We start from the raw sequence: 24,325 nt of genomic DNA, 5'->3' as shown, positions 1-24,325 counted from the left end.
GGGAATGTGTGCTGCTCTGCTGTGGTGGAGCCCCAAGGCTTGTTGTGTGCTCCAAGTGGAGGTCCAGAACACCAGAATGGCCTGGGAGTCCAAGCAACAGTTTTTGTCAGCAGCAGGCTGCCAAGGGGACACAGGGAGCTGAGCCAGGATCCCCCCTCCTCGGCAGCTGGGTTCCTCAGGCCTCCTCATGCACGTCAGACACTCTTCGTGGGTCCCAGACATGGCTGCACCCCATGTGGGCACCCACTGGGCCCAGTCCCCAGAGCCAAGGTGTCCCCTGAATGAAACAGCCCAGTGCCTTGAGGATCATGACCTCCAAACGTTACCAGGCTCTAGCTGCTCTACCTCCTCTAACTGCTTCTTGGGGCAAGATGGGGAACAGTCCTTGTGCCAAAGGATTTTGTCAGGGAACTGTGGAAAGGGAAGGCTATGGGAGCATCGTTTCCTTTTGCTCAGCTAGGAAACATCCACGTGGTGGAGGGAAGGCGGAAAGCCGGAGGAAGGCCTCAGCCTGCAAAGGGCGGAAGGTGGCAGCTTTGAGAGGGCCTGTGATACAACACTGCTGTGCACCAGACTGACAGCCACATCATCTGGTCTGTTTCTCCATTTTCCTTTTAATTCTCATTGGGGCAAGGCCTCCACCTCTGTCTGGCCGGTGTCATTCGCTTCCACGCTCTTCCCATGCACCTGCACTCGATAAATGCAGGTGTATCCTGGTTTTCCCCAGTTGCTCTCTATGACAAGTTTCAGAAAGCGAAAGGCTCTGGGGATCCCATTCTGCAAAGAAACCACAGCAAAAAGCAGTGTCACTCCTGGGGTGTAACGAGTGAGAGCAGGCTCCACACGTCTGCCTGTGCCAGCCCGTCCCCTGCTCCAGGACCAGCTCCCGCCCTGGCTGAGGCAGCAGCTTCTCCTCCTTCCCTTCTCCCACCCAGGTGGCAAAGGACCCTGTGCCCCGCAGAGCAAACTCTGGGCCGCAGGGAGCGTGGTGGGCAGCTCTGGAAACCTGAGGCTCGCTGGGGCTGGGGCCTTGCCCTGGGAAAGTCCTGCTGCCGGGGCAAGGTGCTGGGTGTCCTCCCTGCCACCACCTGCCCGGTGGGTGCAGCCAGGGAGCTCCGGGGACCCCAATGGCAGCGGGGCCAATGTGGCCCTTGCTCTGCTTTTGCAGCCCTGCCGGAGGCCACTCTCCCTCCCAATCCAGCCAATGTTTCTCTGGCCTGGGGTCAGGCCTTGCCCCAGCAGGGACCGTCCATACTTCTTGTGCAATTGATCTGAACTCCATTCCTGTGACTCCAGCACAGCCTGGCACAGGATGCGGTGAGGCTGAGTCTCCTCCTTGTCTCGTGCTCAGGGTCATGGAGGTGCTGGGCCAAAACACGCTGAGCAAATCGTAGGAGGGGGAACACTGCCCCATGCGTCCCTTGCAGTCTCCCCTCAGGGAACAGCAGAACTTGGGAGCACAGCAATCTCGCCAGATGTGCAGAGCACACCAAGTCCCCATGACAGCTTTTCCCCGTGCCCGGTCCCAGCTCCCAGTGCCCAGCAGAGACTTACAGAGACGGTGAAATCTCGGGGGGCACTGCTGACAGTCCCCGGGGCAGAGGCTGCCTTCGAGGTGTGTTGTATGACGACAGCTGTTGGTTGTATTTTTGTGGACAACTCGATTAGCGCCTCACTCCAAGACCCTTGGAATGGCCAGCAGTATCCTGAGGATCTGTCCGGCTGAAAGCAGAGGCCAAGAGCAATGAACATGAGGCCATGATGGGCCCCGCTGGGCTCCCATGCAGGCAGAAGCACAGTCGGCACTGCGCCCGTGGGCCGGGCTTGTGCTCCACGAGCGGTGTGTTGGGAAGCGGGCAGAAGTGCCCGGCTGTGTTCCTGGTTCTGAAAAGAGGACAACAGCCAGCCAGTGGGAACCATCTGATACCCTGCACCGGAGTCAGGGCTTTCAGGAAACCTCTCATTTTGGCCAACAGCTCTGCAGCCTTCCCCACCCTGCACTGCCCCACTGGGAGAGGGACAGTCAGAGTTGTGGTGGGAAAATGGGGTCCCGAAGGAGAAGCTCCTTGAGCCAGCAGTGACCAGGGATGGTGAGCAGCAAGCTCAGCGCAGCTCAGGCCCCTTGCAAGGGCAACTGCCGTGTTCTAGGGAAGCCAAGCCCTGTGTCAGACCTCAGCTGTCATGCACGGGACCAGTGGCCATGGCCTTGAGGAACACCACTGGCCTGAGGGGAGACACCCCAGGGCTGGCCCCCGACTTTAGCAAACACAAGAGAAGCAGCATTGAGGCTTTCTGCTGCTCTACCTGCACCAAAGGCACAGGCCCCAGGCTTGGAGGAGCTGGGTGGCTGCAGGACACTTGCGGGGCTGCCTGCCAGCCCTGCAGGCAGCACCGCATGCTCAAAGGTGCCCCAGGAAAAGGAGAGGATCCCCGTGCCTGCTGATGGTGTTTCTCTCCCAGCAGCACAATGAGAAGGGCTGTGGGTGCTGGGAGGCAGCAAGCCCCACGGGAAGGGCAGCAGACCCAAGTCAAGGCCTCGCTGTTTGGACTGCAGAGGACAACCCGTCTGCTCCCTTTTGTTCCCCAAGGAGGCTCAGTGCAAAGGCAGAGGGCAGAAATACTGTCCAGGACATGGCCGGGGCTCCAATGAGCGCTCTGACAACAGGGCTGGGCTGAGCACATGGGAGTCGTGCTCTTGGCCCCTGTGGTTTTGTGCCACCTCCCTCTGCCCCAGGGAGCAGAGTCTGCAGCACAGCCTGCGTTTGGGAGCGCTAAGCACGATGAGCTCAGTGCAATAAGAGCCCTGCCTGTGTGTGCCCATCCGCACCTGGGGTTTTCAGAGCCCAGTCAGACATCCCTGTGTTTGCAGACTTTGCATCTCTCATTTGCTGAAATTCCTGGGAAAGACAGAAAGGAACAGGGAAATGACCACGTCAGACCTGGCCAGGAGAAGGGGCTTTACAGTGGAGCAGCCCCTGGCTGCTGGCAAGGGACGGGTGTGTGGGCTGAGCAGGAAAAGACCACACGCTGGCCCAGGAAGGGCTTTGTGTGGAGCCCTGCTCATCCCAGCCCTCCTTCCAAAGTGCAGGATCACCTTCATCATAGCACTGATCTCTGCAGCCAGCCGTGCCGTCTCATCCCTCAGCTCTTGCACCTCTTGGGATTGTTCCCTCCACAGAGCAAGCGTGTTCCTGCAGTCAGCAGGAAAGCAGAGCTTGTGAGAGAGCTGCCTGGCCCAGAGGCTCCAGGCCGGGCAGGAGCAGAGACAGAGGTGTGTGAGCCCCCTCTTCTTTCCCCAGTTTGCAAGTGCTTCCTTCCCACTCCAGGTTTAGCAAAAGGCCCAGGCAGGAGCGAAAGGCACAAGCCCTGGGCGCTGTGCGAGTGAGCGCAAGAGAGTGGGCTCATCTGCCAGTATCCAGCAAAGCTGCTGCAGGTCAGGAGAGAGGAGAGGGCTCTTACTGCAGGGACCTCAGCTCGGATGCAGGGAGCCTCAGCAGCACCTGAAAGGGAAAGGCCCTCATTTGCGTCCCAGAGCTGCCGGGACTTTCCAGAGCCAGCGGCTCTAGGGAGGCATGGCAGAGGCTGGCGCTGATTTTGTGGGTCACTGCCTGGAGCTGGAGGATGGGCCGATCTACCCACCCACCCATCACCAGCAGTGCTCCTGAGCGAGACTTCCCTGTCCTACAACACCAGTCACTGACCCAAAGCACATCCTGTGTCCACAGCCTCAACATCAGCATCAAGGTGCCACAGAAAGCACCAGCTGCAATTCACATCTCCAAGAGAGTTGTTTTACTCAGGCTTTCTAACAATTCCTGTAGTCACAGAGTCTCCTCCTACACCACAGTGGCAAAAGGCTGGATGAGGACATGGGGAAGAAGTGCAGAGAGAGGCAGCGGCTTCAAGAAGGGGCCATCTCCCTGGGCCTTGGGCCTCTGCAGCCCTCGTTTCAGGAAAAACTTGATACGTCATAGCTACAGCCCATTTCCCCTCCTTGCTCTGCATGTAGAGAGCATGTTGAGAGCTCCCTGAGCTGCAGATATGGCAAGCAAAAAGGCTCCCCTAGCTGCACTCCCTCTTGATCTAGTTTGCACCCTGTGCCTCTGCTGGCAGCAGGCCAGTCCTCATGGAGAGCACCTAGCCTCATCAAAGTGAGGATCATGAAGACCCTTCTTTTTCAAGGCAACCACCTCTTTCCCAAAAGACTCCTGGGGTTAGTAGTGCTCAAGGGCAAAACCGAGCACATGCGAGGTTTTCTCTTACAAGCTAAGGAACAGCAGTTTTGCAGGATTCAGGGTCTCCCCATGGGAACACTGCCAGCCTCCCCCTGCTTGCCCTGAGCCACCAGCACCCGTCGTCTCTGTGTGAGCACTGGACACGTGTTGTACTCACAGAGTGGAGATGCTCAGGCTGAGGGATTTCTGGAAGAAGAGCACAGCCACTGACAGACTGAGACCAACCCTGGGCAAAGAAACCAGAAAAAGCCCGTGGACCCTTCTTGAGGACACTGATCCAGCGCATGTGAGATCCCTGAAAGGTGATGCCTGCTGGTCCTTCCTCCCTGGAGCAGGGCCAGGGTTATGCACTGTATGGTGGGGATGCTGGCTGCACCCTGGGAGTCGGGGACAAAGGGCCAGGCAGGATGTCCTCGCAGGCAGGGCACTGACGGCGTGGCTGGTTAGGGAGGGTGGATGAGGCTTTGGCCTCTCAGGCTCTACCATACAGGGATACCCCATGGTTACTACACTATCCCACAAATACATGGAGATGGTAGATGGCTCTCTGTGGTCACATAGGTGGCTCCAGATCTCCCTTGGGGCAGGGTGGTGCTGGTTCTGTAGGGCCATGGGTCCCGGCTGAGCCAGGCAGGCTTGGTGCAATCATAACGTGAAAGGCAGCACTGAACTTATGCTCATTTTCTCTGGCTGAGCTCAGGCAGAACTCATGCAGAGCTAAGACTCTTCCACACTCAGAGCAAGTTTCCAGGCCTCACAGCTCGTACTTTGCCTACAGCCCTTAACAGCTTCCCCACATTAGGCTTTGTTTGTCTCACCCACTAGTTGATGTCCCCAGAAGAGGGACAAACCCTCAGATGTGTTCTCTAAGACCTGAGTGGGCCCAGCTGCATATCTTGCCAGGTTGCTGCCAACTCCTCTTCTTCAAAGGGCTGTTAACAGCCCATGTGCTCTTGGAGAAGCTTTTTCTCCATCTTGGGAAGAAACGAAGCTCTACTCCAAGCTTATGACTTGTTTTTTTCTGCTGCAGGAATGCTGCCTGCCCAGGGTGGGACACTCAGCAAGAGCCCCAAACCTGTCACTAAGGAAATACCTGCCACAAGCAAACAGCCACCAGAATACCACAAGTTCCTTCCAGGTGGGAGACAGTGGCTCACAGTGATGTGGGGCTGTGCTTGGCGGCCACTCACTCATTTTCTCCCCCACTTCAGCGTGGTGGCCCTTGTCAGCTGGTGCCCAGGTGCTCCTCAGAGGGGATGTGCCTATGGAAGGGAGAAGATGGGGCCAATCTCTGCATCAGCTCTGTGCCACCTGAGCCAAGGCCCTGGCCAGAAGACAGGCTTTGGGAAGCCTCCCAGGAGACGTCCCTGCCATGGTGAGACAGGGCAGAAAAAGCAGAAGCAGCAGAAAAAGACACAACAGCAGCAGCAACAGCAGGGTTACACAACTGCTTCTCACCCCAACTGCCTCCCAGCCCCACAGCACCAGCTTGCCGCTGGGGAGGCCGCTCAGAGGCCTGGCGGTATATGGGCAGAAGGAAACAGCTCCTTCCTCCAAGTCCCCACCTCTTCCCTGAGCCTCTGCAGCCCGAGGACCAGAGCCATCTCCAAAACACCCCCAAGGCTTCTCTGCCTCAGCAGAGACCCACCGGGACTTCCCGGCTGCAGAAGCACTTTGGCGGGGAGGCCTGGCAGGGCAAACGCTGAGCTCTCCTGCAGCTCTGCCAGAGGCTGCCCAGACACACTGCACGGTGGTTGCTCCACGTGCCCAGAACAGTTGTGTTGGAGAACAGCAGGAACTCGTGAGTCTCCTGGTGGAACCCCGCACAGCAGGGCCATGGGGTTTGGCACTGGGGGGTAAAGGCACTTTCAGCTGAGCCTCTTCCCCACTCACAGCAGGTTTCTCAAGTTCTGCCCACAGCCCTTGCTGGCTTCTCCATACTGCCTCCACCACCTGCCTTTAGGCTCCAGATGTCCCACCTGTCAGCTGATGCCCCAATGAGGAACATACAAGTTTCCTAGGAGCTGTGTGGGTCCCACCATCACTGGGAGGAATGACCCTGCCATGGGCACACCATCAGCAGCACATGGCAGACCCCTTCCAGCCCAGAGCTGGTGGATTACATTGCTCTGGGCTGCTGAAAACCAGCCCTCACAAGAGGACATCTGGCACTGCTCTGAGCCAGTCCCAGCTGGTTCCAGTCAGCTAGGCAAGAGGCAGAACCAGCCCTGCCCACTGTGTGCAGAACAGAACCAATTAGGAGGGGTGGTGTGGCTCTGAAGCAATCAAACGCCTTTCCAAAGGGGCGAAGTGGGCTGAGGGGCGGAGCAGACATGTCGGGGTGGAGAGAGAGGAAAGCAAAATGGCTGTAGTGGAGAGGGTTGGGGGGAGGAGGTGTTCCCACAGGGACAGGTCTGTCTGTCCTGAAGAATTTCCTTGAGTGGCTTTTCCTTCAATACGTGGAATGCTATTTAATAGGGTCCTCCCAAGCAAGTTAATTAGATGGGAAAAATTCCCCGAATAAATAAGTTTGCTTGGGTTTGTGACAGGTGCAGGTGGACACTATGGCCAAAGACTAGACCCAACGTGGCCTGGGACTAGAGTAAGCACAAGGATGATGAAATTCCCTCCTTCCCTTCTCCCACCCAGGTGGCAAAGGACCCTGTGCCCCACAGAGCAAACTCTGGGCTGCAGGGAGCGTGGTGGGCAGCTCTGGAAACCTGAGGCTCGCTGGGGCTGGGGCCTTGCCCTGGGAAAGTCCTGCTGCTGGGGCAAGGTGCTGGGTGTCCTCCCTGCCACCACCTGCCCGGTGGGTGCAGCCAGGCAGCTCCGGGGACCCCGATGGCAGCGGGGCCAATGTGGCCCTTGCTCTGCTTTTGCAGCCCTGCCGGAGGCCACTCTCCCTCCCGATCCAGCCAATGTTTCTCTGGCCTGGGGTTAGGCCCTTGCCCCAGCAGGGGCCGTCCACACTCCTTGTGCAATTGATCTGAACTCCATTCCTGTGACTCCAGCACAGCCTGGCACAGGATGCGATGGGGCTGAGTCTCCTCCTTGTCTCGTGCTCAGGGTCATGGAGGTGCTGGGCCAAAACACGCTGAGCAAATCTTAGGAGGGGGGACACTGCCCCATGCGTCCCTTGCAATGTCCCCTCAGGGAACAGCAGAGCTTGGGAGCACAGCAATCTCGCCAGATGTGCAGAGCACACCAAGTCCCCATTACAGCTTTTCCTGGTGCCCGGTCCCAGCTCCCAGTGCCCAGCAGAGACTTACAGAGACGGTGAAATCTTGGGGGGCACTGCTGACAGTCCCCGGGGCAGAGGCTGCCTTCGAGGTGTGTTGTATGACGACAGCTGTTGGTTGTATTTTTGTGGACAACTCGATTAGCGCCTCACTCTGAGACCCTTGGAATGGCCAGCAGTATCCTGAGGATGTGTCCGGCTGAAAGCAGAGGCCAAGAGCAATGAACGTGAGGCCATGATGGGCCCCGCTGGGCTCCCATGCAGCCAGAAGCACAGTCGGCACTGCGCCCGTGGGCCGGGCTTGTGCTCCACACGAGCGGTGTGTTGGGAAGCGGGCAGAAGCGCCCGGCTGTGTTCCTGGTTCTGAAAAGAGGACAACAGCCAGCCAGTGGGAACCATCTGATACCCTGCACCGGAGTCAGGGGTTTCAGGAAACCTCTCATTTTGGCCAGCAGCTCTGCAGCTTCCCCCACCCTGCACTGCCCCACTGGGAGAGGGACAGTCAGAGCTGTGGTGGGGAAATGGGGTCCTGAAGGAGAAGCTCCTTGAGCCAGCAGTGACCAGGGATGGTGAGCAGCAAGCTCAGCGCAGCTCAGGCTCCTTGTGAGGGCAACTCCCGTGTTCTAGGGAAGCCAAGCCCTGTGTCAGACCTCAGCTGTCATGCACTGGACCTGTGGCCATGGCCTTGAGGAACACCACTGGCCTGAGGGGAGACACCCCAGGGCTGGCCCCTGACTTTAGCAAACACAAGAGAAGCAGCATTGAGGGTTTCTGCTGCTCTACCTGCACCAAAGGCACAGGCCCCAGGCTTGGAGGAGCTGGGTGGCTGCAGGACACTTGCAGGGCTGCCTGCCAGCCCTGCAGGCAGCACCGCATGCTCAAAGGTGCCCCAGGAAAAGGAGGGGATCCCCGTGTCTGCTGATGGTGTTTCTCTCCCAGCAGCACAATGAGAAGGGCTGTGGGTGCTGGGAGGCAGCAAGCCCCACGGGAAGGGCAGCAGACCCAAGGCAAGGCCTCGCTGTGTGGACACCAAATCCTTGTGCAGGCCCCTGTGTGTCCCAGCCTTCTTTCTTGAAGGGCAGGATCACATTCTTCATAGTGCTGATCCCTGCTGCCAGTTGTGGCACCTTGTGCCTCAGTGGTGGTTAGATCTGGGAGTTTTACAAGTTTTCATTCTTTTCTGTCTTCCATGGGTATCTGCAAAGCATTCTTTACACTGTCACTTTAGTTTCTCCAAAATTAGATTATTCCTACTTCATAATTAAACTGGCAGCACAGGTGAGAGGCTTGTGCTTTCTGATATCACACACACAACAAGACGGTGGAACAAACAGAAAAGTGAGGATAAGACAGTTTGACTACAATAGAACACATACTCCTCCATTGTACATCCACTTTATAGTACCGAGGTATATTTTTATTACCGCTTAGTTAAACAATGCATAGCTGAATACTTACACTTAGTAGTTACATGTGGGCTTTCATGTTGGTCATACTTTCACTCCACTATTCATCCAAATGCAATTAGTTCCAGCATTGTTAATATTCATGATATATTACAGCCCTTTGTGATAACTGCAGTCAGTAAACCTGATGTCTGAATAGCTCCTTAGTAGATTACAAGGGAGGAAACAGATATAATGCCAGATCCTATGGTAAGAATATTGCAGTAATTAGGACAGAAGGGAAGGGCAAGAGAATTAGACTTTCATTGAGCTGTTACTGGGAAGCAGCAAACAACCCGCCTGCACTCTGTGTGTATTAGCTTTACCTGGGGCATCTGGAAAAAACATTTTGAAGAAGACTCCAAACCAGGTCATGGGACAGAAAAGCCAAATGTCAAAGAAAAGTGGCACCTCTGCAGCTCTCGCTGTTCGTGACACTTGTATGCCCTACCTTGCTGGTTTGCAGAAAGACAACGACTCCAATCTGAGAGGCAGTATTTCATTGCTGTCGCCTCCCTATAAAGGCGTAGGGCTTGAAACATAGTAACTATGCTGAGCACCTCAGGACTTGACAGATTTTACGCTGCCTTGTAATGCTGTGCTTTCTGAATAAATTCAAGTTTTACTGAATGCAGTATTTACCAGGAAACACCTCAAGAGAACAGCGTTTAGTTTGTTTCGGATGAGTACTCTGAGTAGTCCATGGTTCCCTTAATAGGATGTGCCAAAATGCACCACTGAAAAATTTTTCACACTTAATTCCTAAAAACTGCTCTAGGAATACTCTTTGCTCTTTCAAATTTAATTATAGAAATAGAATATTTTTTTTTAACTTCACAGCATTGTCAAGGTAAATTTTCTAAGACATAACATGCAGCTAAGAGAAAATTTTTACTTAAAGTTGGAGGCAGATAGGAGTCTGTTTCCCCTCTTAGCTTATAAAGACCTCTCATGTGGCTAAATCTCTTAACTTTCGCTTCTAGTGTTTTTCTAGTTACTCTGGTGTTATCCACAGAAACAATATCATTGACACAATGTGCACATACACAGCAGGAGGCAAAAGAAACAAACAACACATCTGTAATCATTTTAACTTAGTAAACAGGCAACAGTGGTAGATGAGATTTTAGAAAAATTATACCTTGGTGTACCACAATTCACTTGCATTTATTATAAAAATTCCTATTTTAATAGGTCAAATTTTACAACAGTGATGATTTTGACAGGAGGTGTATTTTGTAAATCGGCTTTGCAAATACAGCTCCTAAATAAGGCTATGAAATTTTTACTTTCTTATATTTGACAATGGTGACATCTTGTGGTAAATTAACTCAAGGTATATAGCACCTGCTGCTTTTGCTGTCTTTGCTCTGCAGAGACATCCTTATTGCTCTGTGATGGAGTCCTGCAACTGATAGAAATGTAGCATGTAACTTCACACTGGTGAGATACTACAAAAAAGTTTTAACAAAATTAAACTACAGTAAAATCGGTTTAGGTCACTGGCAAGAGAAGTGCCAAGAAAAAGTGTCTTAGTATGCTTTTTTTGTTACGTATGTCAAGTTTCAGCTGACATCTGTATTAGCAAGTACCCTATGGCCTTCTCCATGCTATTAAAACAAAAAAACAAAAACACAAAAAAACCCACAAACAAAAAACAAACCAAGAAACAAACAAAAAAACCCCAAACAAACAAACAAACAAAAACACAGGGAAGTGCCTGAATTTAGTGGAAAGTAATCAACTTCAGATTTGTCTCTCCCACAATATGGGGTTTATTCAGCCTCTAGGCTGGATTGTCTAGATGTAGTATAAAAGCTGTGTGGGAAAAACGTACTAAGAGTGTGAAAACTGCTAAGATCATATATTTGTTACGTTCCCGGAGAGAAAACTTGTCAGCATTTTAGTATAAACATACTAACAAGGGCCACATGATGGCTGGTAGACTTGTGTAGATCTCTATGTTTTGGTTAGAAGATAACCAAAAGATTGTCTTATTTTGGCTAGCTATCAGCTGAATACTGGTGCCATCACCTCAGCAATACCTTCGTTCAGCTCCCGTGTAAGTCAATAAGAACTGCATCTGGTTTGGCAGGCAGCTGAGTCAGTCAGCAGCCTGGCAGCTTGTGGCATTTGTAGGTTTGCAGGCACCTGACATTGCTACTTCTTCTAGAATTGCTGCTTTTCAGATTGTTAGGAAATGCTACCAAAATAACTTGGAACAGAGCACTTGATGCAGGGCATGTCTAAATGAGTTTTGCATCTTTACATCCTCAGTCTCGACAAAACTTTTCTTCCTTCAGGCTGCCAGTTAATCATTAGGTAGACAGCAGTTAGTGGAAAAAAATGTATTTTCTCTGCCTGTTATGCTGCTAAATCTCCTTTGGCTTGTTGTAACTCTGTGTAAGTTAAGTGTTGAAAGAAATCTCATACTCTAGCCACAGAAAGAAATGAGAAAAGAAGAAATCACACCAGTAATAGTTGTAAGTAGCATGTACCAGAAAGTTCATCATTCACATCTGGAAAGTCAAACACTTTTTGCTGAAGATAACTAGTTAATAAAGATATGAGATGGATGCAGAAGTATTTATGTATAATAACTGCCAGAAGAAGGGGACTGCAAATGTCACAGTCCTAAGTCCTCTTGTGTGTGATCTGCTGCAATAAAATGATTTGGATAGTTTGTCCTCCCCAAAGTTACATAGCGAGTCCAAACATTATACCAGAACTATCAGCAGTATTATTGAAACAAAAATACATCATCCTGTTCACTAACAGGGAAAGAAGTGTCACTATAAGGTGAGTGAGCAGACCAAATTGTCAAGTGAATTAATTTTGTGGCTTCCTAGCACGGTCATGGTGACATGGATAGCTTTATCTGACCCTTGCAGGAAACGTGTTTGAGGTTTTTAGTTGTTGTTCTAGGCAGTTTTCCCTGCCATTCTATGTTTTGTTTATGCATTTGCTGGGGCTAGGAATGGAAATGGGTAATAAGGTACAGCTCCTAGGGATGCTGGCCAAGGAAACCTGACCCTGTGAATTACTTAATACAAGGGCAAACAATGTGTTTTTGAGAAGTGTTTTTAAATCTCCCACAGACACATTATGCTTATTAATACATTAACTGCAGTGCCTGCAACATCAGTGGAGTCTTAGATTTCAATTAGGGGCTGAAATTTCCCTGTGGAGGACTCTGGAGATTCCTCTATCAAGTCACAGCCTAAGCAGCCAGGGCAGAACCGATGCAAGCCATCAGTGCTGGTGGAAACAGCAGTCTGCACTGGTACCAGTGGCATCATTAACACTGAAGAAAGCATCAGTGCATCTAGGGCTGAACTAGTAAGAGAACATATAATATACAGAAATAATATGATGACTGAGCACCTCACCCTTCTTTGGGAACACCAGAAGGGTTAAGATACACCTTGGCACAATTACTTTTGCATGGCCAGAAGGAAAAAAGTGTTAGAAAAGTCAGGGATTTCATATCTTAGACTTCATACACAGAATACTAAACATCTGAACTGCCCAGGTGTTGAACACCTGATAGAGGTCTGATAGCAGAAGTAAATTACAAAATAATCTCTCAGAGATGCTTATCTAAAATACTAGACCTGTTGAAAGCAATGGCAAAATCATATCATAAGGATTGCTCACTGCCTAATTCTGCTCCCTCATATAGCACTTTAAATTGGTTAAAAAGCTTTACCTGTGTTGCTACTGGCGCTTCACCATTCCAGAGACATTTTCAGCAGAAGCATTAGGCAATTTATCACCCTGTAAGGCCTAGGTTGGAAAAAGAAATTGAAGTTGTTTGTCATTTCTGTTATCAAGATATATAACTGATTTGCCCTATGAATAACACAGAATCACAGAACGACTGAGGTCAGATTGGACCTCTGGAGATCATCTAGTTCAACCCTCTGCTCATGCAGCACCATCCAGAGCTGTTTGCCCAGGACAGTGTCCAGATGGCCAATGGCAATCCTGGCTTGTATCAAGAGCAGTGTGACCAGCAAGAATAGGGCAGTGATTATCCCCCTGTACTGGGCACTGGTGAGGCCCCACCTTGAATCCTGTGTTCAGTTTTGGGCCTCTCACTACCAGAAAAACATTGAGTTGCTGGCTAGAGTTTTGGGGATATCGCCATAATTGTGCCTTGTAGGCACCACCTTGCCTATAGGAAAATCGTGAAAGTGACCTCATTTAAGCTCAGTTTTCTTGATTTTAAAGCTCTCTTTATGAGTCCAGTTATCCTACTGGCAAAAAATAGCTTTGCCTCACTAAGTGATTTGAATCCCATCTGTCCTAGAAACTGATCTGCAAACAGGGTCCTGTGGTCATAGAACTACAAACCCTCTCACCAACACCACTTTTGCAGCCAATTATTTACATGTGCTGTTAGTGCTTTCCTCCTCACATGTTCTCCTTTCCTCAGCAGGACTGAGACCACCACCTGGGCACTACTGCCTCCAGAGCTCTGTGGTTACTTTTGATACAGTCCAAGTCTACCCTAGCAATATCATTTGTGCCCCCATGGAAGATCAACAGGGGGTAGTAGTCAGAGAGTCAGACAAACATCCGCTTTCCCTGCACAATTTCCTGGATCCAGGTCCCTCTCTAGTTGATAGATCAGGTTAACAGCTGGGTGCCTCTGTCCCCTGCAGCAAGGAGTCACCCATTACAATTAATCACTGTTTCTTCTTGGTGGTATTGTATGCTTTAGGGTCAGATCCTTTGCTTGAAGGCACATAAGACTCTTCAAATTTGAGGTCAGTGAACGTATTTTATAGTTGGAAGCTTACAGCTGAGATAAAAGCCTCCCTTTTTGTGCCAGAAGTCACCAGCTTCCACCCTTTCCATTCTCCAGAGGTTGCGCTTACCTCTCATGAGGTTCAACAAGGCCAAGATCCTGCACCCGAGCTGGGGCAACCCCCAGTATCAATACAAGCTGAGGGATGAAGGGATTGAGAGCAGCCCTGCAGAGAAGGACTTGGGGTACTGGTGGATGAAAGATTGGACATGAGCCAGCAATGTGCACTTGTAGCCTAGAAGGACAATTGTATCTTGGGCTGCATGAAAAAGCATGGCCAGCAGTTAGAGGGAGGTGATTCTGCCCCTCTGCTCCACCCTGGTGAGACCCCACCTGGAGTCCTGTGTCCAGCTCTGGAGCCCTCAGCACAGGACAGACACGGACCTGTTGGAGAGGGGTCAGAGGAGGGACAAAAATGATCAGAGGGCTGGAACAGCTTTGCTGTGAGGACAGGCTGAGAGAGTTGGGGTTTTTAAGTATGGAGAAGAGAAGGCTCCAGGGAGACCTTATTGTGGCCTTTCAGTACTTAAAAGGGGCCTGTAATAAAGATGGGGACTGACTTTTTAGTAGGGCCTGTGGTGATGGGACAAAGGGTAACGGTTTTAAATTAAAAGGGGGTAGATTTAGACTAGATATAAGGAAGAATTTTTTTTTTTTTTAAGTTGTAAGAGTGGTGAAACACAGGAACAGGTTTCCCAGAGAGGTTATAGATGCCTCATCCCTGGAGGCATTCAAGGTCAGGCTGAAAGGTGCTCTCAGAAAGCTGAAGATGTTCCTGCTCATTGCATGGGGGTTGGACTGGATGACCTTTGAATGTCCCTTGCAATCCAAACTATTCTGTGATTCTATGAAGCTGAGGAAGCAAAAGATCTCCCCAAATCTCCCATCCCTTTTCCGGGTCAACAGAAGCCCAGGGGCCTCTGCTGAACTTGCTCCAGTGTATCCATGTCATCCCTGTGTTTTTGGGGGACCCAGCAATCCAGAGTTGACTCACAAGTGCTGAGTGAGTAGCAGGGCAGGACAACTTCCCTGAATCTGCTGTCTGTGCCCTTGCCAGTACAGCCAAGGACAAGGCTGAGCTTCTTGGCTGCAATGCTGTTTCCCAGATGATCAGCCCTAAGGCTGTACTGCAGCACAGGGGAGTCAGGAGACATAATCACTTACTGCAGTTTGTCAGGATCCATGAGAAGCACAAATTCTGAACTAGTCAAGAGATTTTGCCTAAACGCACACTGGAATCAATTTTGTCTCTTTGGTTTAGAAACTGGGACTTGAAGTCTGTGGAGTGAGAACTCAATGTATTCACCTTTGCTTTCTTCCCATTGATTTTTATGTAAAGGAACTGGTAAACACTATTGCTCTGTTAAAAATGCTCAAGAGGTCAGAGATCAAAATATTCCTGATTCTGCACAAACTGTCCCTCTCTTGCAGCACAGTTGCTAAAGAAATAATCCAAATCATCAGACTGAATTGAACATTATGTGATTGGTGGTTGTATCTCCCTGTGATAGCTGGGTCAGAGACTTGGTTACCATGGGATCTCTGCATGCTGTGAACCTTGAAACCTAGCAAAACAGGTGGTTCCACAGAAATAATTCTTCAGAACCCGTAGTGCAGCCACATCTGTCACTTACATGTCTAAAAGGCTCCAGATCCCAGTGGGGAGGTCTGTCACACGCAGAGTTGTCAGGCACTCGGGGTGCCAGGGGCTCAAGGTCGGCAGTTTCTTATCCTGGCATGGGTAGGCAGCAGATCTGCACCGTGATTAGGCTGGAGAAGCTGCAGATGTGTCCAACGTGACTTCCCAAAAGTGCCATCAACGACCTTGTCTCAGGTCTGTCCTACAGAGGTCACTGCAAACCCACTTCTGAGACAACTGCAAGGGTGTTTCGCAATACTGTCGCACTGAGTGCAGGCTGAAGGCTGTTTTGTCTATAAACAGTGTTTATACCTTGTCCCTGTTTGCACAGTGACAAATAAAAACGTCATGTATTCTTCATAGACAGATTCCATGTAACTGTGAGAGTAAGACATTAGCAAACATGTTGTTATGACTTCTTGATTTCTTTTTCAAAATATAAAGGAGCCTTAAAAGAAAAACGGAAAGAAACATTTTACCAGGTCCTATAGAGACAGGACAAGGGGCAATGGTTTTAAACTGAGAGAAGGTAGATTTAGATTTGACATAAGGAAGAAATTGTTTATGATGAGGATGGTGTGACACTGCAACACGTTGCCCAGAGAAGTTGTGGATGTCCTGTCGTTGTAAGTGTCCCATGTCTGGTTTCACAAGCTGATCTAGTGAAAGATGTCTCTGCCCATTGTAGGCAGGGTGGACTACATGGTCTTTAAAGGTCCCTTCCAACCAAGACCATTCTACGATTCTATGATTCTAACTAATAAACCCTCCTGGTTGTTGACTAGCTTAAGAGTATAGAAAAGACATGAAAGTATAGTGAAATACAGAATCTTGAAAAAAAAGGACACTTAAATACAGCTACTTTATAATAACAAAAAGTAACTCCAGAGCCTGTCATGCTTGGATATGAGCCAAAAATAAATCCACTTATTCTATGCCTGTTATGTGAGCAACCAGTATCTTCTGTTGTCCATACACTAAAAGGTGTACAGTAAGAAGCAGATTAATCTCAGAGTGGAACTATGTTATAACGGCTGCTCTGTCTTGAGCAGAATAATCATAGGGACCTAAGAAATCACCTGATGTTCTTATTATGCCACGTAACAAAAATTATCTTAGAAGCTGAGATTACAATATTGCAATTGAAGACAGGTGGCTGGCTTTCCTCCCCCCATGCAGTTTATATTATTAATTTATTATTTAATCTGTACTTTTAAAAAAGATTCACCGTTGAACTTTAATAGTTGGCCGACTTCCAAAATACCTCATCCAGAGCAGAGAGACAGGAGAGTTGAATTTCATTCTAATACGCCCTGAGGTGGTTTGGTTTTCAAAGGCATATGTTTTCAAGAGCGCCAGTAAGACCTGAGTGAAAAAAGGTGATGCCAAGCTCCCAGTAAATAAGACTCAGTGCCTAATTCTCATTACTAGGTGCCCTTTTCTTACTTTTTTTTTTTTCTTTCTCAGTTATATCAGGGATTTTAAAATGGGGCAAATGTGTTCCATGGAGTGAGGAACCCAAAATAGCACACATATACCTGGCAAAGGCTAAAGGCTGGCTGAAGAGGCCTACAGGAGTTCTCCCTCACAGCTACTACAACATCGAGTAGAAAAGCACCTATGAATGTATTCATGGCACAGTAATGGAAGTTAATGAGCATGTATTTAAGAGGTTAGGTTTTGATTTATGCTATTGCACAAACGCATGTGCTCTGAAAAATCATCAGCTTGAGTAAAGACCTCCAGTTCACCCATACTCTCTAGCTAGACTGCATCTTTTTTTGTATTTTCATTTTTTTCTAGCATCTCTACTTCATGAGGCACAGAAAATCATGGCTGCAATCCAGGTAAACATTTAAAACTTGCTTGATTTAAAATATTTTTCTTTTTTTTTTTAATTGAAATCCAAAACAAATTACTTTTTCAGGTCTTGGAAGCTTTTTCCTCTAATAGTCACATGCAATGATATGAAAATTTCAGGGAAAAAAAAAAGACCATATGAGCAATGCAATGCAACAAAAATGTTCATAAGTAGTGCCATTTGTTACTGACATGCAATATAGTTTTATTTTAATGGGCATAGGTCTGCATTAGACATTTATATGATTACTTTTGATTGGATTCTTGAGCATATGTATGTGTGTATGTCTGTACATATATTCTCTCTTCTTGAAAAAAAAACAGCTTCTGCCAAGGTCTTGGATGGTAATAGGAAAGAAAAAGGTGACAAATGGTTTTTAAAGACTATTAGTATTTAATTTTTGTGTTTTCTGTAGTCAAGTTTTTCCACAAGAATGTATGTATCCCTAGGCTATACAACATTATATGTTGTCAGAATTGTCAGAAAAAAAGGAACCTCTTTAGCATATACTATACTTTGCATCTAAAGCAGCAAAACCAGGCAGTCTGAGTTCAGCTGCACAATAAATAATTTATGTAAGTTTCTGAAAGTCAGGACCCTGTCTTCATTACAGGTGTAACTGGGAACTTAGATAAGAAAACGCAGGAGATATCATTAGGTATCACAGCACTTCTCCACAGAGCTTGGAAGATTTATCTCCTAAAGCTAAAGGATTTATTTCTCTAATCCTTACGTTGTAGAGTTTTTCTGACAATGTCATTTTTCCAGGTCAGTTGCATCTTAAATCTACGAATGCCAGAGGATTTTGTGGAAATGCAAACCCATCCAGTTACAGAGCACAGAAAATTAGTAACTTATGCTTTAAATGAAGAGATTTTACAAGTGAGCTTAAAGTGTCCTTACAGAACAAATTAAATACATAAAGAAGCAGCATATCAGGAAGATAAGAATATATTTTTAGCAATGTGAAGAAAATGGATAGAAATGTACCTACATCACTTACACGTGTGGATTTGTACTGTCAGGCTCACCAAAGTTAGTGAAGTGCATAGGCGTATCATAGAGTAGAACTTCATGTAATATAAGAAATCATAGAACCGTAGAGTCATGGAATCATAGAATGGTTTGAGTTGGAAGGTACCACAAGGATCATCTAGTTCCAACCCCCTGCCAAGGGCAGGGACAACTTCCACTAGACCAGTTTGCTCAAAGCCCCATCCAGCCTGCCCTTGAACATTTCCAGGGTTGGGGCATAAGTAAACAAATAAGTGAAAATGCAGCAGGAAGTATTCAAAACAAGGAGTTACTAAGATAAATTCTCAGGTTAATTGTATGAACATTTGGTTTCATGCTGTTACATGGAAATCTTGGGAAGTACCTTCCACCATGGCCTCTCAGAGTCTATAGCTTGTATATAGGTGTAGAAATCTGAAAATAGAAACTAAAACAGTGTGATCTAATCTGCAACATTTGCTGTAATATAAATGTGCTGAACCACAGTCAAGCTGAAGCCTTTGGGACTAGAAAAAATACAGAGTTTTGAGATAATCACTTTCCAAAAGTTTCTTGTACTTTTAAAATTATTATAAACGAGGACAGTTGTCATATTTCAGTGTTTTAAAATAAATTGTTTCTGCAATTTTGCCATGTTAAATTAAATACATACCAAATTTATTGATGTCACACTAAATAAGCTATAGCTTACTAATAAATTTAGGTGCATTTGTGTATTTTGGGTCACTTCAGAGACACTTCATATCCATAGCAAGGGAGAATCATATGGTTTTGTATTACTCTTTTCTGTTTAGGGTCATTTTAACAAGAACAAACTAGTATAACAGGGGATTAGGAACAGCTACATCTTGTTTGTGCAATGGCCACTATTGCAGCTTACAATACTAAACTCATATGGAATTGAGGAAAGATTGTCATACTACATAACCATGGCTGGTTATATATCCATTTTACAAATGGATAAAAAAAGAGAAGTTGTTAGTGTTGCTTTACACAAAATTAAGGGAAGACTCAGGATCTGAGTTTCTCATCCACTATATCCCTGTACTTTTAGATTCTTATAGAGCTAATTAAATGTGAAGATATGTGTATACAGTTACATGAACAGGGCTGGGAATATGAGTGTGTGCTGTTGGGAGAAATAAGTATTTTGACACTTGGCTAGCATGTCAACATCTTTCTTATTTCTAACATATGTCTAAGCACAAACTTCTGAGAATACTCTGTGACTAGACCTATATCTATATCTAACTTCAGTAACAACTATAGGAATCTTTATCTGACTCCAATTAGGGAAATACTCTTTTAGGAAGTGTATTCAACTGCACAGAAGCAGAAAACATGAGAGAAACAAATTCTGATAGTGAAATACATGATCCTAGGAAAAAGTTAGACCTCTATCAGAACTAATTACATGTAAAATTGAACAAAAAAAGGATAGTATTAAATTCTTCACATACTTTTAAAACTGCACATTTTCCCATGGTGGACACATACTAAAGAACCAAAGTAAGGGAGTCTGGGTGATTTTCTTAAAGACATGGTAGAAAGTACAGAGTCAAGACATCTTTTACTTGGGTTTTAGCATTGAGTGGACAAGCCTGAGAAGGAATACTTATTTATAGTGAGGACAACCTCTCCCTGCCCCTAAACTATTTTACAACTTCTAAGTTTTTCATCTACCAGATTGGATGACACAGCATCACTAATTGTAGTGCACATATCATCCTCTGCTATTGTATTTAAACACAAGAAAGATGACTGTTCATCTCAAATCAGTTTACTGGAGTGACAGCCCACTCTTGTTCTCTCTTCTGTGGCTTGGGACAAAACCCATGTGACATGGGCACAGTCGGACTGGACATAACTCAGTATGAAAAGGAGCATAAGAACTTTCTCGTGCTGTCAGCAGGCAGACTCCTGAAGATTTGGGGCTGTCTTCAGCAGTCAGCATGCCACTTCCCAAAGATTACATGGGATTTAGAGAAGGGTATGAGGGAGGCACATGCATGAAGCTATTGCTGTTGCATGTATAGCACTGCCATGGGAAGCCCATTACCTGGAAAGAGGCAACAGATCTCTCTGTGAGTAACCATGCATGTGGGTGTTGCAGGTTTGGGGTGAATTACTCAGCATCTGATTGATTAAGGATCTACTTTTTAATGTGCTCTCCAACAGTATTTTCTAAACTACATTAGTTCCTTGGATGGAAGTCCTGGGGTACTATGAAAGATAACTACATACATGTAGGTATCTATTACAGGGTATGAAGTATAATTCAACACTGAAAATCAGTGTTGAAGTGAGTAGATACAAAAACAAGAGTAGGATAAAAATTGCAGTGGTATGTGCATACCACATAAGTGATTAACAAAATGTTTACTCTGCCAAACAAGAAAAGTGAGTTTCAATGTTGCACTTATCAGCTGTTCAATCTTAAATTGCTGGGGCCTACAAAAGAAATCATTATTAATATCATAAGATCTTACAGTAGGACAAACAGTAGTTCCACTTTATCGCAGCATTTTCTTCTAAGGTTTCTAGGTGGACTGTGGGAAATTTCCTTCTTTGCTTCTTATTTCACCCTCAGTTAGCATCCTACCTATAATGCTATTTCCAACAGTGTTAGTCATCAGTAGATACTAGGGAATGGAATGGATGTCATGCCAGCTCTTGATGCTGAAATCCCTTATACTATCTGAATAGAAAACAAGCATGTTTGATTTACCATAATATGTCCCACATTAAACTCAGCTGGACTTCAAACTCTGTTGAGGCATGAAGACTAAGGTTCCCAAGCAAATGCGGTCGCTCTGTTCCCTTCACCTATTTGTTGATGTACATGATGTTCACACCTTGTGGCGTGAACCCCAGTGTATGAAATATCTAGTGAAAAGTGTCAGTTAACTGCTTATATCTGACTATGTTAGCTAAAGTGCATTGCTGCTATTAAATCTTCTCCCTGATTAAATTTTTGTGAAACTTGGAAAATTTATTCCACTCACCAGTCTTATTTTCAGCTTCTTCAGGTACCTTGCAGCAACCTAAAACTCCCTTGCAATTAGTTTTCATCTGATGATTTTTAGTTTCTGACCTTAAACAGTTACTCGTTCTCTATCCCCTCTGCTACAATAGCTTTCTTCTGGCTCCTGAACGAAATAATTTGACTTTCCATAAATTATGCTTCACTGCCCAGAGGGCCATTCCTGTACTCAAAAGCCCTCCAAAACCACCATAATAATGTTCTCTTCATGCAGCTTCTCTCTCCCCATTGAATGAGCTCTTTTCAGACATCTTTAATCACTCACCATCTCCTTTCAGGGCTCACCCAGAAAGGTGGTCTTTCTCTAGGACAAAGGAGACAAGGATTTATATGAGCAGGTGTCTTTTCCAGCATGCCTGGTAGCAAAACTCTTCTGGACAACAAACCCAATGGCATAACGCAACCAGAATCGGGCCAGAAAGAGATGGGAGTGGAACTGTTGGAGACTGTCTTATTCCAAAAGCCTATGAGGGATGGGACAGGGCAGGGAGACAGAGAAAAAGAAGAAAGCATATTTTTTCCTCAAAAACATGTTTGTAAAAATGCTTCTGTGTTTGACAGTTTGTAAACTGAAAGCTTAATTTAAAGTCTCACTGCACCCTCATATAGTACATAACTATATATTTCCTCAAGAGGTAATGACAAGATTGTATGGAACTAAGAAAATTTAACCAGGACTGAAGTAATAGAATACAATTTTTACACTCAGGTCTAGTTCACAGTTGTTGCTGTGGATTCTGTCACAGGGAACTTCAGTGTATCCTTTTCTGAATCCACTACCTCCATTAGGTACATGCTTTTAGTTAGAGGGGAGAAAATTTGCAGTGGAGAAAGACAAGTTAAATCTGATAAACAGTAGTAGTTTTCTGAAGGATTAAGGCATAGCCTGTTCACCATCAAGATGGATGCTTCATGTGTGGAATGAAGACAGACTCATACTGATGGCTATGAATATGCAATGGCGTTACCCACTAAGAAAATTCACGGTATACTCACTTTTAATATACTTATTACTCTTATCTGGTTGGTTTTGCATAAACTTCCTTTGCTTCTTCAGTGCATCAAAAATTAAGGACAATCTTTAGATGTGAGTTGCAATGTCTAATGTTAACTCTGGTAATATGAGATATCTTCATTGTCCTCTTTGCTCCCTTCTCAAGATACTTCTCAGCAGTCTTCAAACATGACAGTAAAAACTCCTATCCTGTGCATAAACGCTGCTTTTACCTTGTGTTTTAAACATTTACCAAGGTGGTACATTGCTAGGATCCATCACTTTTTTAAGTTGAAGAACTTAGGCAGTTTGCTTCCCATAGATAACAATGACTCAATAAATAGCTTTTTAAAAATGTGTGTCAGATTCGGTTTCTGACAACACTGTCAGTGTTTATTTAAACCAATTTATTTAAAGAAAATTCATTGTTTATTTAATTGCTTTGGCAGAGTTTAGTTCAATTGGTATTTTGACAGTTTTCTTTTTTATTTAATGAGCCTTTTTTGTTGGCTAAACCTGTATTACTCATTTGCAATATCAGTTTGCCACTATCATTACAATGGCTACTATGTGAGTCCAGGGACAATCCTGGAAATTTTTAGTGATGAGTTCCAACTAAAATATAATTGCAAAAAAATTCTAGCATATAGTACCAATAGAGACAGTAAACAAAATGGATATTTTAACTCACAGGACTTACAAGCAAATTTTGTACTTTTGCACAGTAAAGGCTCCTTGTTCACTTGTCAGTTCTTGTAATATCCTTTTTAAAGTGAGGCATATCTTACAAACACTTTTGTTTTAAATATGCTATATACAGTAATTTTTATTTAGAAGTGATTCACTACCTAAGCATCCATAGACTTGGAAACAATTACGGGTACGTAAAGAACACACAATGTTGTCTTCTTATCAACTTCAGAGTCACATTAATTTGATGTAGTATGAGTGAATGGCAAAGGAACTTTATCTTGGAAAAGCTTATTCAGCTAAGCAAATCAAAGCTGGCCTTGAGGAAACCAAATGATCTGGGTACACCACGATGTGTCCACCCTCCTCAGCCCTCCACGATGGCTCTCGCGGAACAGCAGGGACACAGGCTCCCCTTCTTGGAAGAAGCAATTAGGGCAGCCACGGTGCCAAGGTCATTTTTGGAGAACTGTGATTAGCATCTTCCCTAAGTGCTGGGCTGATTTTGCTTTGCACAAAGGGCCTGAGCCTGCTGCACTCTTCCAGTGCCCAGGCATGCAGGTGGGCTCCCCTGCTCGGAGACTTCTCTGTTGACAAGACGCCCTGCCAAGAGGTCTGCATGTTCATGCCAATTAGAGTAACAGGCAATTTGCTGCTCTCCGAGTTTGGCTTTTTAGCTTATCTTCATTTATGTTCTCAGTTCCCCAGTTACAGGAGAGAGGAATGAAACCCATCCAACACCAACTGAGACAACCAACACGTTTCACTTACTGGGCTGCCTCTGCGTGTAGGAGACTGTGAAGCAGTGGTAGTCTTGGCACATACCTCTGGGCTGCAACTGTTTCTTCAAGAAGCAGATCATCAGCCTGGGGGCTAAATATCCCTGGGCCTTTCTGGGTGAGGGGATTGAGGCAGCACATCTGCCTGAATATTTCCCTTCCAACTTTTCTTCATCCCATTTCTAGTCCCCTGGTGTTTGAAAGATGGATCCCCAACTGATAATTGAGAAGAGCTCCTGTCTTCACACCACATTTCTAAAATGTGCACAAGAAAGTGCCACCAGGCATTAACCTCTAATTCTCTTTCCAAGTCCTATGGTACTGTCTCCCTTGTTTACCTGCTCCTCTGCCCTACCATGCAGTTTCCCATACACCGCATAGACAGGTCCCATGCAGGTTACCTTACAGCTCCCTACAGCCTCCGTGCCATGCAGTCCCTATAAATCCCATATGCAGACCCCAGGCTCCCCTCCAGCTAGCCTGCAGCCCCTAGAGAGCTCCTAACCCCCCCTGAAACCCTTGTGCAGCCCCGCAGTTCCCCCGACCCCCACTTCAGCGCTCCCATGCAACCATC

This window comes from Patagioenas fasciata, chromosome Z, assembly GCF_037038585.1.
Source record: "Patagioenas fasciata isolate bPatFas1 chromosome Z, bPatFas1.hap1, whole genome shotgun sequence".
Classification (NCBI taxonomy): domain Eukaryota; kingdom Metazoa; phylum Chordata; class Aves; order Columbiformes; family Columbidae; genus Patagioenas; species Patagioenas fasciata.
This window is presented reverse-complemented; position numbering follows the sequence as displayed.